At 41.5% G+C, this 18,052-nt stretch overlaps 1 non-coding gene across 1 annotated transcript; it reads left to right on the top strand.

The window, feature by feature from the left end:
* The first annotated feature begins 706 nt into the window (after window positions 1–706).
* On the top strand, window positions 707–781 carry Trnas-cga (transfer RNA serine (anticodon CGA)). Its single transcript has one exon. It is a non-coding gene; the product is annotated as a tRNA-Ser (tRNA).
* Window positions 782–18,052: the final 17,271 nt, after the last annotated feature.

The following is an 18,052-nucleotide window of genomic DNA, read 5'->3' on the forward strand; positions in this document are numbered from 1 at the left end:
TTGACAGGTCTGGGCTCACAAGTGCTGTTATCTGTGCTGTGCGAGCTGTACGATCTGCCACTGCTGCCCTTACAACATGACGATCCTGTGCTGCGTGGACGTCCAGGACCTCGTCCACGGATGTGAGAATGTCCACGAGGCACGTTGCCAACTGATGCAGAACGTTCAACTTATGTGGCCATTCTCTGAAAGAACCATCTCGTCTTTCGCAAGACCACAACTTGACCTCTTTCAAACTCGCTCATTTGGCTGTAGGAAACACGAATGCATCTCCGTGACATTGTTGCTTGCTTACTTCACGGGTTTGCACCACACAGAGCCTTCTGCCTGTGAGCATTTCCTATTAAAGCATAGAAACAGATGTCGTTCTAATAGCTGCGCCACTGCGCTGTCTATTGGAAGACGACGTTGAAACAATCAGTACCCTGAATGAGATTTTCACTATGCAGCGGAGTGTGAGCTGATATGAAACTTCCTGGCAGATTAAAACTGTGTGCCGCACCGAGATTCGAACTCGGGACCTTTGCCTTTCGCGGGCAAGTGCTCTGGAAGCATCCCCCAGGCTGTGACTAAGCCATGTCTCAGCAATATCATTTCTTCCAGGAGTGCTAGTTCTGCAAGGTTCGCAGGAGAGCTTCTGTGAAGTTTGGAAAGTAGGAGACGAGGTACTGGCGGAACTAAAACTGTGAGGACGGGGCGTGAGTCGTGCTTGGGTAGCTCAGATGGTAGAGCACTTGTCCTCGAAAGGCAAAGGTCCCGAGTTCGAGTCTCGGTCCGGCACACAGTTTTAATTTGCCAGGAAGTTTCTTAATTATCAGTACATCTACTATCCCCAAAGTGCCATATGTCGTCATCGGATCAAAATCGGCGTCGTCTTTTCAAGTACACTAATTTTTTTCCCTTCAGTGTACACCAGATGGCTTAAAAATAACTGCAGTAATACAGACAGACAGTAAAGCAACATTGGTTTTATTGATGAATCCAAATCACCGCAGCAGCTTAACTGAAGAATCAGGAAATAAAATTAATATGTTGCGAACAAGAATTGGGTTATAGACTTTACGCTGGATTAGAGCTCACGCAGGCATACTTGGAAATGAAATGACTACAAAAGGGGTCATTACAAAAGAGTATTTACCAACACTGCACCAAAAACTGGCGGTTAGAATACCGCTCTCTCCTAATTTCACAACGATGTTAACGGGGCAACCAATGACGTCATTTTTCGATGCTCTGGAGGTAACCAAAGTGTGGACCACATGTTGCAAGAATGTTTCGACTTGGACAATCAGAGAAACATACCACTGGAAAGTGTAGTAATGGAAGGGGGAAGATAGCCATCTCGAAAGAATGAACCAACGTAATTCCTTTTAAAAGAATTCTATGAATACTGTAGTTCCACATAATTTCAATATGTACGAACCTCAGTTACCAGTTGCAAAACATATTATACAATATGTAAAATATTTTTATCGTATCGTCAACAAAAGCCTTAATTAAGTAAATCAATATCTGTAGTATTACGATATGTAATGGAGCATGTTAATAATAATACAAAGAATGTTGAAATGCTCGTATAGTTCTGCAAAATTTTTCACGTAAACCAATCCTGAAGAAGCTGTCTAGTTTCCTTTAGTACACAACCGACTCTTAGTAACAACACACAACGATCTAACCGATACGTAACATGATCACATTATACAGATTTCACGGATCTGCTTCGTCTAAACGAGGAAACTTTCTCGCAAAGTGCAGGAAAATATTGAGTAATGAAGTAACTTACAGTTTTAACCTGCCACGACACCGTATTTGTTTAAGAAGGGGCCACCTGAGGTACTTCGCGAGAGTCGTCGTACGAATGTGAATAGTTTCCTTGTAATCAAACGCCGTGTACTGTCAACACAAACTGTAAAGATCAGTCAAATGAAAACGAGACAGATGGAAAAAATCAGTAAACTGTCCATTAATTTAAATGTAATAGTCAGATCTGTTACTACATTTACCCCGCTGTGAGCAAAACGGTCAACGCCTTCGTGGAACAATGTTTGCGGTTGCCTGTGGAACCAAGATTGTACCCAGGCATGCATCGATGGGCGCGAATGTTTTTCTCCTGGGCTCTAAAACTATCGATGGAATATGCATGGGGAGACATTAGGACTGTATGTACATTCTCAGAAATTTCTTACCCAAATTAAGGACTGTGTTTGATACTACCATACTTCTCTTGGCTAGGAAAGACCTTTTTACCTGTGCTAGTCTGTTTTTGGTACCCTCCTTAGTGCGACCATCATGAGTTATTTTGCTACTAGGTAGCTGAATTCCTTAATAACTTAAACTTCATCATCACCAATTTTCATGTTAAATTTCTAGCTGTTCTCGTTTCTGCTGCTACTCATTACTTTTCTCTTTCTGCTATTTACTTTCAGTCCATATTCTGTACCCATTAGACTGTTCATTCTATTCAGCAGATCCTGTATTTCTTCTTCACTCTCACTGAGGACAGCAATGTAATCAGTGAACCGTATTACTGATATCGTTTCACACTGAATTTTAATTCCGCACTTGAATTTTTCTTTTACTTCCGTCATAGCTTCTTAGATGTATAGATTAAGCAATAGGGGCAAAAGTCTACATCATTGTCTTACACCCTTTTTAATTCTACCACTTTGTTCTTGGTCTTCCACTCTTATTGTTCCCTCTCGGCTCTTGGTCATATTGTATAAAATAGCTGGCCCCTGTTTTCGAACATCTTGCACCATATGACGTTCTCGAACGCTTTTTTTTTGTTTCCAAGTCGACAAATCCTACCAATGTGTCTTGATTTTTCTTTAGTATTGCTTCTGTTACCAACCACCTCCCTAAATGATTTTAGAAATTCTGAGGAAATGTAATGCATCCCTTCTGACTTATTTTTTAAGTCTATCAAAGCTCTTTTAAATTTTGATTCTAATACTGGATCTACTATTTCTTCTGTATCTACTCCTATTTCCTCTTCCCCTCATAGAGTACACTGGTACTCATTCCACCCATCCGCACTCTACTCTGGCTTAACACTGGAATTCCCAATGCACTCTTCATATTACCACTCTAGTTTTTAATTTCACCAAAGGTTGTTTTGACCTACCTATATCCTGAGTCCGTCCTTCCAACAATAATTTTTTTTTTATTTCTTCACGGTTTTGAAGTAGTCATTTCGCCTTAACTTCCCTGCATTTCTTATTTATTTCATTCCTGGGTGATTTTTATTTTATTATTCCTGCATTTCCCGGAATATTTTTGTACTTCATTCTTTCACCGATCAACTGATATCTGATTTCGGAATCTCTACCTGATCATGATATAATCTAACTAAAATCTTACCGTATATCCTGGCCTTTTCCAAATATACCTCCTCCTTTTGTGATTATTCGGTAGAATATTCGTCATTACCAGCTGAAATCTTTTGCAGAACTCAATTAGTCTTTCTTCTCTACCATTTCTACTATCACGCCCATATTCTCCCGTAACCATTTCTTCTACTCCTTCCCCTGAAAGCACATTCCAATGCCCCCATGACAATTAGAATGTCGTCTCGCTTTACGTACTGCATTACCCGTTCAAAATATATATATTCTCTACTTCTTCATCTTCGGCTACCGACGTCGGGGTATATACCCGAACTACCGTTGTCGGTGTTGGTTTTCTGTCGATTGCGGTGAAAACAAACCTATCACTGAACTATTCGCAGTAAACCACATTCTGCCGTACCTTCCCATTCATAACGAATCCTCCTCCCGATATACCATCTTCTACTACTATTGATATTACCATATTTTCATCTGATCATAGGCCTAAACCTTCTTCTTTCCATGTCACTTAACTGACCACCAGAATATCTAGACTGAGCCTCAGCATTTCCATTTTCAGAATTTCTACCTCTCATACGACGTTCAGCCTTCTGACATTCCACACCCCGACTCCTACAATATTATCCTTTCGTTGGTCACTCAACTTTTTTCTCATAGTCACCTCCCGAAGATCCGAGTGAGAGATTATTCCGGAATCTTTTGCCAATGGGGAGATCATCACAACATTTTTGCAATTACAGGCTACATATCCCTGTGGATACACGTTATGCGTCTTTACTGCAGTGGTATCAGTTGCCTTCTGCACCCTCCAGCCGTTGGTCATTGCTGATTCTTCTGGCTTTTACTGGCAGTCTCCCAACCTCTGTCCTCTCCTCCGCCCTGTTTGACAAGGCCGTTGACTGATTGAGAGTGGCTTCTTATGTCGGAATTCTTCGGGCACGATTGCTGATTATTTTCGTTCAAAATTTAAGCAGTAATCGAATTTTAACCCGGCACCGAGGACGATTTTATTACTTATTGGAGACGTTACCCCTAGCCCGCGGGTACCTGACGCCGTCGATATTACTTTGAACCCCGGGTCACCATTGCATTATCTAATGATAAGCTACTGACGGAAGGCTGGACAACATTAACAACAAATAAATGAGAAGATTATTTTTACAATCAAGACAAATTAATGGCTGTTGTTCCATACAGATATTATGTCTAAAATTATTTAGCTGCAACTCATTTAAAACAATGTGACGTGAATTTCTTCGAGAGTTTACCGTTACAGATATCCAATGGCATCGCAGGCAGCCAAGATCGCCTAATCTCACGGTGTAAGAACAATGTTTTTTTTTTGTTTTTGGTGAAGTTCGTGCCTCTGCCACCTACAATTTCGGTTCGACTGCGACGTTACAAAGCAACATCAAAGAAAGCTGTAACTTCAGACTGGTTCCCAAAGGTTTGGCTATCATCTGGATATTTGTCTTCCATCTAGTGGAGGCCACATTGAATATTTTTGAAACATGAATGAAAACTTAGTTTCGAGACATGATTGTAAATAGTACCCCCGTATGTACATGCATGTAAAATATATACCCTTCTTAAAATCAGGGGCTTTTTATGAAAATATAAGCTTGATAGTCGTACGTGTAAGTTAAAGTTTACCCCGAGTGTCTATCTTCAAACATAAAGAACATATAATGTTGTGAAATTAGATGAGTGATTTTTTAGTATTCTGCATTATTAAGTGGAGAGAAATTCAATACTTGTGGCAAGTTGAAACCAAGCTCTTCCTTTTTCATGGGCCATGAGATAAATTCGACTGGAGGGGATCTGAGGTAGGCAAGCTCTAAAATGTTGACGGATTAATGAGATTGCAGTGATTTCATGCGTTTACTGCCTCTCCTTTTAACGTTCTCCAATTTACACTGGTGCTGGCTATACTGATTGCCTTTCTGGGTGAGCTTTAGAATCGTAAGCGCTGTGAATACAAGACAGGAGTCCCAGGTGTGGTATCAACGTTCGATACCGCACTTGCTAGGGGGTGCAGATATCGACCGCGGTCCGTAATAGATATCGCTGGACCCGCGAGTCGCGACTAGCGCCGCTCCGCGGCTTGTGACAAGTATCTAGCGAATTCTCGTACACTCTTGCTCGCGACGTCAACTAGGAATGTAGCACAGCTTTCATCTGATAGGAAGCAACCTCTAACAAGGCGCTTAGTCAAGTATGGCATAAGTATTGCCTCTCTAGATATGTTTGTAATTACATGTATGCAGCATATGAAGAAGCCTATAACACAAGTTAAGTACAATATACAGGGTCGTCCATTGATAGTGACCGGGCCAAATATCTCACAAAAATAAGCATCAAACGAAAAAACTACAAAGAACGAAACTTGTCTAGCTTCAACGGGGAAACCAGAAGGCGCTATGGTGGGCCCGCTAGATGGCGCTGCCACAGGTTCAAAAATGGTTCAAATGGCTCTGAGCACTATGGGACTCAACTGCTGAGGTCATTAGTCCCCTAGAACTTAGAACTAGTTAAACCTAACTAACCTAAGGACATCACAAACATCCATGCCCGAGGCAGGATTCGAACCTGCGACCATAGCGGTCTTGCGGTTCCAGACTGCAGCGCCTTTAACCGCACGGCCACTTCGGCCGGCAACTGCCACAGGTCAAACGGATATCAACTGCGTTTTTTTAAATATGAGCCCCCATATTTTATTACATGTTCGTGTAGTACGTAAAGAAATATGAATGTTTTAGTAGGACCATTTTTTTGCTTTGTGATAGATGGCGCTGTAATAGTCGCAAACGTATACGTACGTGGTATCTCGTAACATTCCACCAGTGCGGACGGTATTTGCTTCGTGATACATTACCCTTGTTAAAATGGAACGTTTACCAATTGTGGAAAAGGCCGATATCGTGTTGATATATTGCTATTGTGATCCTCTGTACGCTCCTCGGTATCCTGGATGACATCATCCAAGTGTCCGGACCGTTCGCCGGATAGTTACGTTATTTAATGAAACAAGAAGTGTTCAGCCACGTGATTTAGGTGCGTTCGCGGCTAATCCGCACATCATTATCAGACAAATTGCACGAGAATCGGGAATCTCAAAAACCTCGGTGTTGAGAACGCTACATCAACATCGATTGCACACGTACCATATTTCTATGCACCAGGAATTGCATAGCGACGACTTTGAACGTCGTGTACAGTTCTGCTACTGGGCATAAGAGAAATTACGGGACGATGACAGATTTTTTCACGCGTTCTATTTAGCGACGAAGCGTCATTCACCAACAGCGGTAACGTAAACCGGCATAATATGCACTATAGGGCAACGGAAAATCCACGATGGCTGCGAAAAGTGGAACATCAGCGACCTTGTCGAGTTAATGTATGGTGCGGCATTATGGGAGGAAGGATAATTGGTCCCCATATTATGGATGGTAATTTAAATGGTCCAATGTATGCTGATTTCCTACGTACTGTTCTACCGATGTTTCACTGCGTGACAGAATGGCGATGTACTTCCAACATGATGGATGTCCGGCACATAGCACGCGTGCGGTTGAAGCGGTATGAATAGCATATTTCATGACAGGTGGATTGGTCGTCGAAGCACCGTACCATGGCCCGCACGTTCACCGGATCTGACGCCCCCGGATTTCTTTCTGTGGGGAATGTTGAAGGATATTTGCTATCGTGATCCACCGAAAACGCCTGACAACATGCGTCAGCGCATTGTCAATGCATTTGCGAACATTACGGAAGGTGAACTACTCGATGTTGAGAGGAATGTCGTTACACGTATTGTCAAATGCATTGAAGTTGACGGACATCATTTTGAGCATTTATTGCATTATTGTGGTATTTACAGGAAATCACGCTGTAACATCATGTGTTCTCAGAAATGATAAGTTCACAAAGGTACATGTATCACATTGGAACAACCGAAATAAAATGTTCAAAAGTACCTAAGTTCTGTATTTTAATTTAAAAAACCTACCTGTTACCAACTGTTCGTCTAACATTGTGAGACATATGTTTGTGACTATTACAACGCCATCTATCGCAAAGCGAAAAAAGTGGTCCAACTAAAACATTCATATATCTTTACGTACTACACGAATATTTAATAAAAATGGGGGTTCCTACTTTAAAAAAAACGCAGTTGATATCCGTTTGATCATTGGCAGCGCCATCTAGCGAGCCAACCACAGAGCCATCTGGTTTCCCCCTTCAAGGTAGACAAATTTCGTTCTTTGTAGTTTTTTCGTTTGACGCTTATTTCGTGAGATATTTAGCCCGGTCACGATCAGTGGACCACCCTGTATATTATTTTTTACCAACGACGACTAATTATTTCAGTCGTTGCAGATACAGTTTATCAGCCAGCTCCTTACCGACTTCACTGCCAAACCTGCAATATATGTTACTATTTAGCATTGGCCACCCGTCACCATAACAACTGACGACGAGTACCATAACAACAGGTATGGCAAAAACGCCCCCTGGCGAGCCAACGGGACATGACTTTTCGCAGAATCTTCAGATATACCAGGCCTCACAGTGTTGGGGTGAATGTCGTCTCAGCGAGTGTCGTCTTGGCGCCCCTCCAATTGTTTTGTATATAGCACGATTCCACTCTGGAGAAGCAAGCTGAAAGCATTTGTCCCGTGGAACTCTGCCAGTTGGAGGTTCACACACGGACCGTGTTCAGAAGAATGCATTCAGCAGATAAACATCTATCACTTTTCTGAGAATCACGTCAAAACAGTCCTGACATGATACATGATCAGAAGATACCGTAGAAATGGCACTTAGCTTCGAGCACACCTTTCTGCCTTTCCCCAGGATCCGTGATATGAGCCTAGTTGGATGAGAGGACAGAATTGATGAATAATCAAAATATCCACGGGTATGCTGCCGGTCTATAGTGTCCAACGGACACAATATTTCGGCGATCAAACATGTCGCCATCATCAGGTGAACTGACGGACTGAGCTCCTGTGAACGTGCCGGCACGGAGATCCGTACGCTATGGCTGCTCAGAGGGAACTGGGTTCGGTCGCGGCGGCAGCCGATTTAAATACCCTCCGCCCACGGCGCGCTCCCTCCGCCGTCCGCGCCCAGCGCCACGGTCGCGCGGTGGAACAGATTGCGACGGCGTCTAAGATGACGTCGGTGTGATGGCTCTGTCCGCCGTGGTCGTCACAACTATACGTCTGCTCGATTTACTCTTGATTAACCCGATCGCTGGTTCCCAAGCCTTGCTAAGATTATAGCCACAGTCACGGTTTATGAGGTCGTCATTGGTGCGAATTTCGATGGCCTCTCTAACAACGCTGTCCCAGTATCTCGACGTCTGTACCAGAATCCTCGTGCGGTCATTCTCCATGGCGTGATTTTCCGACAAACAATGTTCAGCGACCGCCGACTTGCTCGGATACATCAGTCGAGTGTACCTCTGGTGTTCACGGCATCGATCCTCGACGGTACGCATCGTCTGACCAATATACGACTTGCCACATTGACACGGAATCTGGTACACGCCGGCCTTCCTCAAACCGAGGTCATCTTTGGCGCTCCCCACCAGTACACGAGTTTTATTTGGAGGACAAAACACAGTTCCGACCCGATGTTTCTTCAGAATGCGGGCGATTTTTCCCGAGAGTGCGCCTGTGTATGGAATAAATGCAGTGCCTACCTCCTCCCTCGTGACTTCATCCATCTCAACAGGTTGTGCTGCAGTGGTTGGGCAGAGAGCACGTTGAATCTGTCGCTCTGAGTACCCATTTTTTCGAAATACAGTCCTCAGATGTTCCAATTCCTGGGGTAGACTCTCTGCGTCAGAGATAGTGCGCGCCCTATGTACTAGAGTTTTAAGTACCCCATTCCTCTGTGAAGGGTGGTGGCAGCTGTCTGCATGCAAATACAGATCAGTGTGCGTAGCCTTCCGATACACCCCATGACCTAGGGTGCCGTCAGCCCTTCTCTTGACCAAGACGTCAAGGAAAGGTAATTTACCCTCCGTTTCAGTCTCCATAGTGAATTTGATGTTGGGGTGTATGGAGATTAGATGTGTAAGGAAGTCAAGGAGTTTATCCATACCATGTGGCCAGATGACGAACGTGTCGTCAACGTAACGGAAAAAGCAAGTAGGTTTCCATACGGATGACGACAGGGCTTCCTCCTCGAAGTTCTCCATGTACAAGTTCGCTACCACCGGTGAGAGTGGGCTACCCATGGCGACTCCCTCCGTTTGTTCGTAGTATTCTCCATTAAAAAGAAAATACGTGGAAGTCAAGACATGCCTAAAAAGTTCAGTGGTCTTCTCGTCAAACTTCTGACTAATCAATTCTAGTGACTCTCGCAGGGGTACCCTCGTAAACAAGGAAACGACGTCAAAACTCACCATGATATCTGACTCATCCAACCTGAAGCTATCAAGGCGTTTAACAAAATCCACGGAATTACGGATGTGATGAGGGCATTTACCCACATAAGGACTTAATATTCCCGTCAGGTATTTGGCCAGCAAATATGTAGGTGCCCTGATGTTGCTGACAATGGGGCGTAATGGTACCCCCTCTTTGTGAACCTTCGGGAGTCCATATAGTCTAGGCGGTACCGGACCTTGGGGTAACAATTTCTTAGCGTCACCCTCCGGTAAATCTGCGTCCTTGAGAAGCGACCTCGTCTTGTTTTCCACCTTGCTCTATTACAGCGGGACGTGTGTGACTCATGCTAAGGTGGAAGAAATGAAATTCTGAAGAGGAGTTAAAGGTTGCACAATAGAAGACAGAATAAAAAGTCAAGATATTAGAGAGGAACGAAGCATTTACGTCTAAATGATAAAAACTTAGATTATAGAATAAAATGAAACGAACGCCGAGAAAGAATGGATAGCGAGAGACCCCCTTAAAGGCTATAAGTGCCAAGGAAGAAGAGATAGAGGAAGACCACGGTAAAGATGGGTACTACAACAGGCAGTTTCGCTTAATAGTGAAGTACAAAAAGAAGAATATAGCTTTATACTCGGCAGAATGTAGATGCGAGAAGTAAAGGTCCATTGGTTCTGCGGATGGGACGAACTACGGCCACTGGAAGTCAAATGACTACAATTTCCGTAGATTTCACGTAATAATACTAGCTGCATAACAGTTCTGATTTATTTTAGTGGTACAGGAACTGTACGCGTAAACACAAAGTAAGTTTCAGATAAGCTCAGGACTGGAGTGAGAAAGCACATTGTTTTATCTTTTTCTTTCGCGTTGGAGCTCTTGGACTGCCAGGGCCCGGGGAGCCTACTGCGACACATAAATAATAAATATTTCCAGAGGGCACCAACGTCGCAGCAAGCAGCGGCTACTAGCGCCGAAATTCGAGACGTCGCTTTTATCTGTAGGCGGGCAGCAGTAAAGGCAACCGCCGTCCATTACGCCACGCCTTAACGACGGCTCGTATTTGGAAAGATGACCATCCAATACACGGGACTACATTTATGTAAGAACATTCCTTTCCTTTATCTTAGATGTCCCTTTTTACGATCGCTATGCCGTACAGAGAGGAAAAGCAATGTAATCCACAGGGTTAACAGTATTCCGCGTCTGAAGTAAAACGCGAAACTAATTTATTCACTGTGCTAGGTTCTTTGGCAAAACTTTGTCTCGCACTGAAATTTACCCTGTAGCCTGTGCAGAACTTTCAATGATAAAAAAAAAAAAGCTGGGGAAAAATGTAACAAGAAAGCCAGATGACGCAATTTCCCTGGTAACGCAGTGGGTGTCAGTTAAGCTGTAATTTCTTTGTGCTCTATAATCCAAGCTTCTAAAAATATGACCACTGAATTTAAAGAGGTTACTAGAAGGAGTCGAAAGCTTATGAGTATGCAGGGTGGTTCACTGATCGCGACCGGGCCAAATATCTCACGAAATAAGCGTCAAACGAAAAAACTACAAAGATCGAAACTTGTCTGGCTTGAAGGGGGAAACCAGATGGCGCTATGGTTGGCCAGCTAGATGGCGCTGCCATAGGTCAAACGGATATCAACTGCGTTTAATAGGAACCCCCATTTTTATTACATATTCGTGTAGTACGTAAATATATATAAATGTTTCAGTTGGACCACTTTTTCGCTTTCCGATACATGGCGCTGTAATAGTCACAAACATATGGCTCACAATTTTAGACGAACCGTTAATAAAAGATAGGTTTATTAAATTAAAATACAGAACGTAGGTACGTTTGAACATTTTATTTTGGTTGTTCCAATGTGGCAAATGTACCTTTGTGAACTTATCATTTCTGAGAAAGCATGCTGTTACAGCGTGATTGCATGTAAATACCACATTAATGCAATAAATACTCAAAATGATGTCCATCAACCTCAATGCATTTGGCAATACGTGTAACGACATTCCTCTCAACAGCGAGTAGTTCGCCTTCCATAATGTTCGCACATGCATTGACAATGCGCTGACGCATGTTGCTAGGCGTTGTCGGTGGATCACGGTAGCAAATATCCCTCAACTTTCCCCACACAAAGAAATCCGGGGACGTCAGATCCGGTGAACGTGCGGGCCATGGTATGGTGCTCCGACGACCAATCCATGTGTCATCAAATATGCTATTCAATACCGCTTCAACCGGACGCGAGCTACGTGCCGCACATCGATCATGTTGGAAGTACATCGCCATTCTGTCATGCAGTGAAACATCTTGTAGTAACATCGGTAGAACATTACGTATGAAATCAGCATACATTGCACCAGTTATATTGCCATCGATAAAATGGGGGCCAATTATCATTCCTCCAATAATGCCCCACCATACATTAATCGGCCAAGGTCGCTGATGTTCCACTTGTTGCAGTCATCGTGGATTTTCCGTTGATCAATAGTGCACATTATGCCGGTTTACGTCACCGCTGTTGGTGAATGACGCTTCGTCGCTAAATAGAACGCGTGCAAAATATTTGTCTTCGTTCCGTAATTTCTCTTGTGCCCAGTGGCAGAACTGTACAAGACGTTCAAAGTCGTCGCCATGCAATTCCTGGTGCATAGAAATATGGTATGCGAGCACTCGATGTTGATGTAGCACTCTCAACACCGACGTTTTTGATATTCCCGATTCTCGCGCAATTTGTCTGCTACTGATGTGCGGATTAGCCGCGACAGCAGCTACAACACCTACTTGGGCATCATCATTTGTTGCAGGTCGTGGTTGATGTTTCACATGTGGCTGAACACTTCCTGTTTCCTTAAACAACATATCTATCCGGCGAACAGTCCGGACACTTGGATGATGTCGTCCAGGATACCGAGCAGCATACATAGCACATTCCCGTTGGGCATTTTGATCAGAATAGCCATACATCAACACGATACTCGACCTTTTCCGCAATTGGTAAACGGACCATTTTAACACGGGTAATGTATCACGAAGCAAAACACCGTCCGCACTGGCGTAATGGAACGTGATACTACGTTTGTGACTATTACAGCGCCACCTATCACAAAGCGAAAAAAGTGGTCCAACTGAAACATTCATATTTCTTTACGTAATACACGAATATGTAATAAAAAATGGGGGTTCCTATTTAAAAATACGGAGCTGATATCCATTTAACCTATGTCAGCGCCATCTAGCGGGCCAACCACAGCACCACCTGGATTCCCCCTTCAAGCTCTTTGTAGTTTTTTCGTTTGATGATTATTTCGTGAGATATTTGGCCCGATCAATGGACCACCCTGTATATGCAGACTGACGTGACAAATGAAAGCTTGTACCAAGGCTAGGAAGGATCCGCGTGAAATCGCAGCACAGCAGCAGTAACAAATGGTCTTTCACCATAACTTCTCCAGTTCACTAGGCAGATGCACTACCACTACGCCAGCCTTAAAAATGGTTCAAATGGCTCTGAGCACTATGGGACTTAACTTATGAGGTCATCAGTCGCCTAGAATTTAGAACTACTTAAACCTAACTAACCTAAGGACATCACAAACATCCATGCCCGAGGCAGGATTCGAACATGCGACCGTAGCGGTCGCGTTGTTCCAGACTCTAGCGCCTAGTACCGCTCGGCCACCCCGGCCGGCACGCCAGCCTTAAACAGTGGCTTTACTCAATAGCACGAAATACCCTAGCACGCCTCTCTCCTCAGTGCAAATACCCATTCAAGCCTCAGCCCACTTGGTATTCCGGCTAAGCTCGAACAGCATTGCACAGGGTCTCCAGCTGTATTGGAGTAGTACATCAGACGAATGGAACAGGGTGAATGGGAATTTGGATTGAGGATGTAGGTATGCTACGGTATCCTTTGTGGTTGTGCAAAGCCACTGTGTCATGGTGGCTTAGTGGTTAGAGCATCTGGCTAGTGGTTTTGAGACCTGGATTCTAATCCTGACGTTGGTCGAATTTTCATTCGTGGCTTCAGTCTGCATATAAGCATCATAGATATGTAAGGCCTGAAATGATCTCTGGTACTTGATTGTTTCATTTGACTGGGTTAAGTTTCCAGAACGCCAAGAAGTTTCATATCAGCGCACACTCCGCTGCCGGGTGAATATTTCATTCTGGAAATATCCTCCAGGCCGAGGCTAAGCCATGTTGCATGGGGAATTAATTAAAAAAGAAAAGACTAATATTAATGAATAAATGCAATAATTTTACTAGCTGTGTGACTGGTTACGAAGTCTCGTAACCGGCTGGCCCTGACTAGTATTAGCAAGCAATCTGACTGCATAAAATAAAATTAAGAATGACAAGGAATTTCCATTAACACAATTGATTACTTTTGTCCCCTGTAACTATAAAAGGTACGAAACAACAAAGCACAAGTGTAACTGTTCTGTGTTTAGTAGTGTGACTCAACGTACATGTATCTGGCTCGGTTCTTTCTCAGTACGATAAAATATTTTAAACACCATTTACAATGAATTAATTGAAAAACCAGAAATACTGTGATTGCACATAGAAACCAGAATTACAAGTCTAGTAAATGAACACGAGTCAGATGCTTTGCTGGCTGTAGCTGTGAGCAAGAGGGATTGTTATTAAAGAAAACTGTAATACCTTTTTACCTCATTATATATTGACAAAAATATTCCATTACACCAGCATCATAAATCAAAAGCCCATCTCCTTTCTCAAATATATTTTGACAATTGCATCCTCTTGAATATATACATTACACCAACCGAACAGTACAATAGTTCAGTTAACACTCAGATCATCTACTCTCTCGCCCAACAGAACAACACACTGCTCTCGACATCCTCCAATCTACTACTGCACCCAGTGGAGGGGGCAGAATAATAATCTTTGGCGCAATCTCTGGCGCTGTGACTCAGTGTAGCCACCTTTCATATGCCCCTTCTCTACGGGCTAGAATTTAGTGGTAATTTTACCAGCATTTATGATGAAAATACCACCAAATTCGTCCAAAAACACAGACAAAAATAAAAAATTGGATTAATAAGTAAATATCACATAACTAAATAAATTTTGGCTTTGCACTGACCCTTCAATTACCTAATATACAAAAATACAGTAAGGAATACAAATGCTAACATACATATGATTTTACATAATAGTTTACGGAAGTATCACTTCTCAGAGTAGTTAAACAGTTCAGTCAATGGCAGCAGTAATGACGAATAGGTATAGATAAGAGCCTCATAACATTTCACAACCAGTAAATACAAAATAAATCAGTTTACACAAATATTCACGTAAAATCTTTTCAATAGTTCAATAAACAAGTAGCACTTCTCAGAGTAGTTGACAGTTCCAGCAGTAGCACCCAGCAATGGTCAACAGGTGCAAACAGCAGTCCAATAACATTTCATCAGCAGTATTTGAACAGCTCCAACAGTGGCACCCAGCGATGGCGAGCAGGTGCAGACAGGAATGAGTGACATCACATCAATAGTTGCAGTTCCAACAGTGGCACCCAGCAATGTTGAACAGGTGCAGACAGCAACAAGTTACATCATCTCAGTCGTAGCAGTTCCAACAGTGGCACCCAGCAATGGTGAATAGGTGCAGGCAGGATTGAGTTACATCACATCAGTGGTTGCAGTTCCAACAGTGGCAACCACCAACGTTGAACAAGTGCAGGTAACAGTCCATCACATTTTATCAGCAGAAATTAAACAGTTCATCACATTTCATCAGCAGAAATTTAACAGTCCATCACATTTCAGCAGCAGAAATTAAACAGTCCATCACATTTCATCAGCAGAAATTAAACAGTTCATCACATTTCATCAGCAGAAATTAAACAGTTCATCACATTTCATCAGCAGAAATTGAACAGTTCATCACATTTCGTCAGCAGAAATTAAACATTTCCAAATGGCACCCAGCAATGATAATAGGTGTAAGCATGAACAACAGTTTGAATGCTCACACAATAGCTTTTAGGAAATTATTATCAATGCTCTTACACTAAACATATAAATTGTAATAAACACACTAATGATGTCAGATAATTATCATATTAATTATTACAAATACATAAATATCAGTAAACCTATAATATTTATGGGTGTCAGTGCAAGCCACAACAAATAAGTAAAATAATATGTAGGAGGTAGGTCGGTACCAATTATTTGGGATTAGGAAAGGAAAACACACAAAACACACTCACTCATCTTTCATCCACATACTAAGCACTATTGTGTGATTGAATAGTGTTAACTGTGTAAATGCAATTCTATCAAAATTTGATGTGTAACATGTGTATCAATTAGTAGTGGCAGCAGTGTATAACAGTCAATAGTAGTTAGTCAACGTCATAGTCATCATGTCAAGACCAATGTTTGCCAAGCCACATCAAAATATACAGTTGCTGAACAACTGTCAGTTTGCCAACATACGCAAATACTTCTTTCCCATGTATATGTATATATATATATATATATATATATATATATATATATATATATACTGCTTATTGATTTAACAATGTGTGTGTGTGTGTGTGTGTGTGTGTAGACAGTCTTCCTTCCACTGGAGTGTTCTAGTCTGCCATCTTCATCCTTCTTATTCTGTATAAATCAACAATATATATATATATATATATATATATATATATATATATATATATATATATATATATATGCTCTTCACTTACCTAACCTCTCATCCACCAAAACTCTAATAATCATCATCATCACACAGTCTCAATCCTTCAATAATACCTCTTCAATACGTCGATACATATAAACCTTACCACCAATATCATTTCACTTCCATAACAACTCTTTCCTCTAGTCAGTCTCCTCGAACAAGTACAGATAAAATCCTAGTGCAAACTTCAGTTCGTCATCCTATACAATCCGAGGACACAATGTCAACATACAACCTCTGTGTAATCCACCTGAGCCAAATCTTCTACTCGTTACGAATTATAAAATATATTTTGGTTACTTTGTCCATCATAAAATGAAAGAAATACATACATGACCTCTAACAGCCTTCAGTTTAATAACTTTTAGTAAATAGGCGTGAGCATACAGTGTTAATGATCACATAAGGATTTGAATGAATAAATCGTAATATTTCACAGTGTGTACACCACTTCAAGAATCATGGCAAAGCAGAAGCAAACATGTGAAGTATTTCTTTGTGTCAAGTGTCACTTGTTATTTCAATTGCTCACGAATTATGCAGTGTAATAAATGTCAATAGCCTAAAGCTAGTGTTGGTATTTCATGTCGTCAGATTCCTTTCTATAATAATGAATTTATACAGCTACCATAAAACCTCCAGTTCATGTGACTTCAATGAAGTTTAAGTACCCATGTAGTTCATAGAATTATACCAGTTCATCTTCTTATCTTAAAATGTAAAGCACTGAGCGTAAGCAAAACATGCAACAGCGAGTAAATATACCAATAGAGGACAGAATATCAACAAGTGGCTGCAGCACAATCCCTAAAACGAGGTTCTGCCAAGTGAACAATCTATAATTAATACCACAGTGAAACCTAAACTCTATGTTCGTACACAGTATACAAACATTTCTATATACTAAATTAAAGAATAGTTATGACAACAAAACAGAAATGTGCAAATATGCAATCCATACACAAAGCAGTAAGTATATATCTTTCATAATAAATAAGTCATTAGCATCATTTCAGCATAAGCAAATAAATGTTCATATGTAATCTTAATAAGTAAACATGAAGGCGCAAGCAGATAAATCACAAAGTATAACTTACATACATAGCCATACCAGCACAACTAATCAGGTGACAAATATAATTTAAATAAATAGGCACAGCAGGCAAATAATGAAATATATGACATCAGAGAATAAGTACAGCAGCCAAGCGATGCATAATATATACAAATAACAACCCTCTTCATTAATAAAACATTGTGAAAATTAACAAATGTACGCAAGCATATCGCTTCACCAGTAAATCCATAGCGCATAAAATTTAACACAAAGTATAAATCACGTAATTGCGAACGGATAAAGTACATACCTAAGTAGAAATATGTTAACTGAAAAATAAACTCAATTAATAGTTACCATTTTAGTTTGTTACTTTCTTCCTCGAAATTACATTCTTTCTGAAATTTTCTCGATAGAAAGTCTTAATGTCGGACACGCAGAGAATTTACCTGTAGTTCTTAAAGATTTTATACAACTGTATACTGGAAAAACTGAACATTAA

This window comes from Schistocerca serialis, chromosome 8 (genome assembly GCF_023864345.2).
Source record: "Schistocerca serialis cubense isolate TAMUIC-IGC-003099 chromosome 8, iqSchSeri2.2, whole genome shotgun sequence".
NCBI lineage: Eukaryota > Metazoa > Arthropoda > Insecta > Orthoptera > Acrididae > Schistocerca > Schistocerca serialis.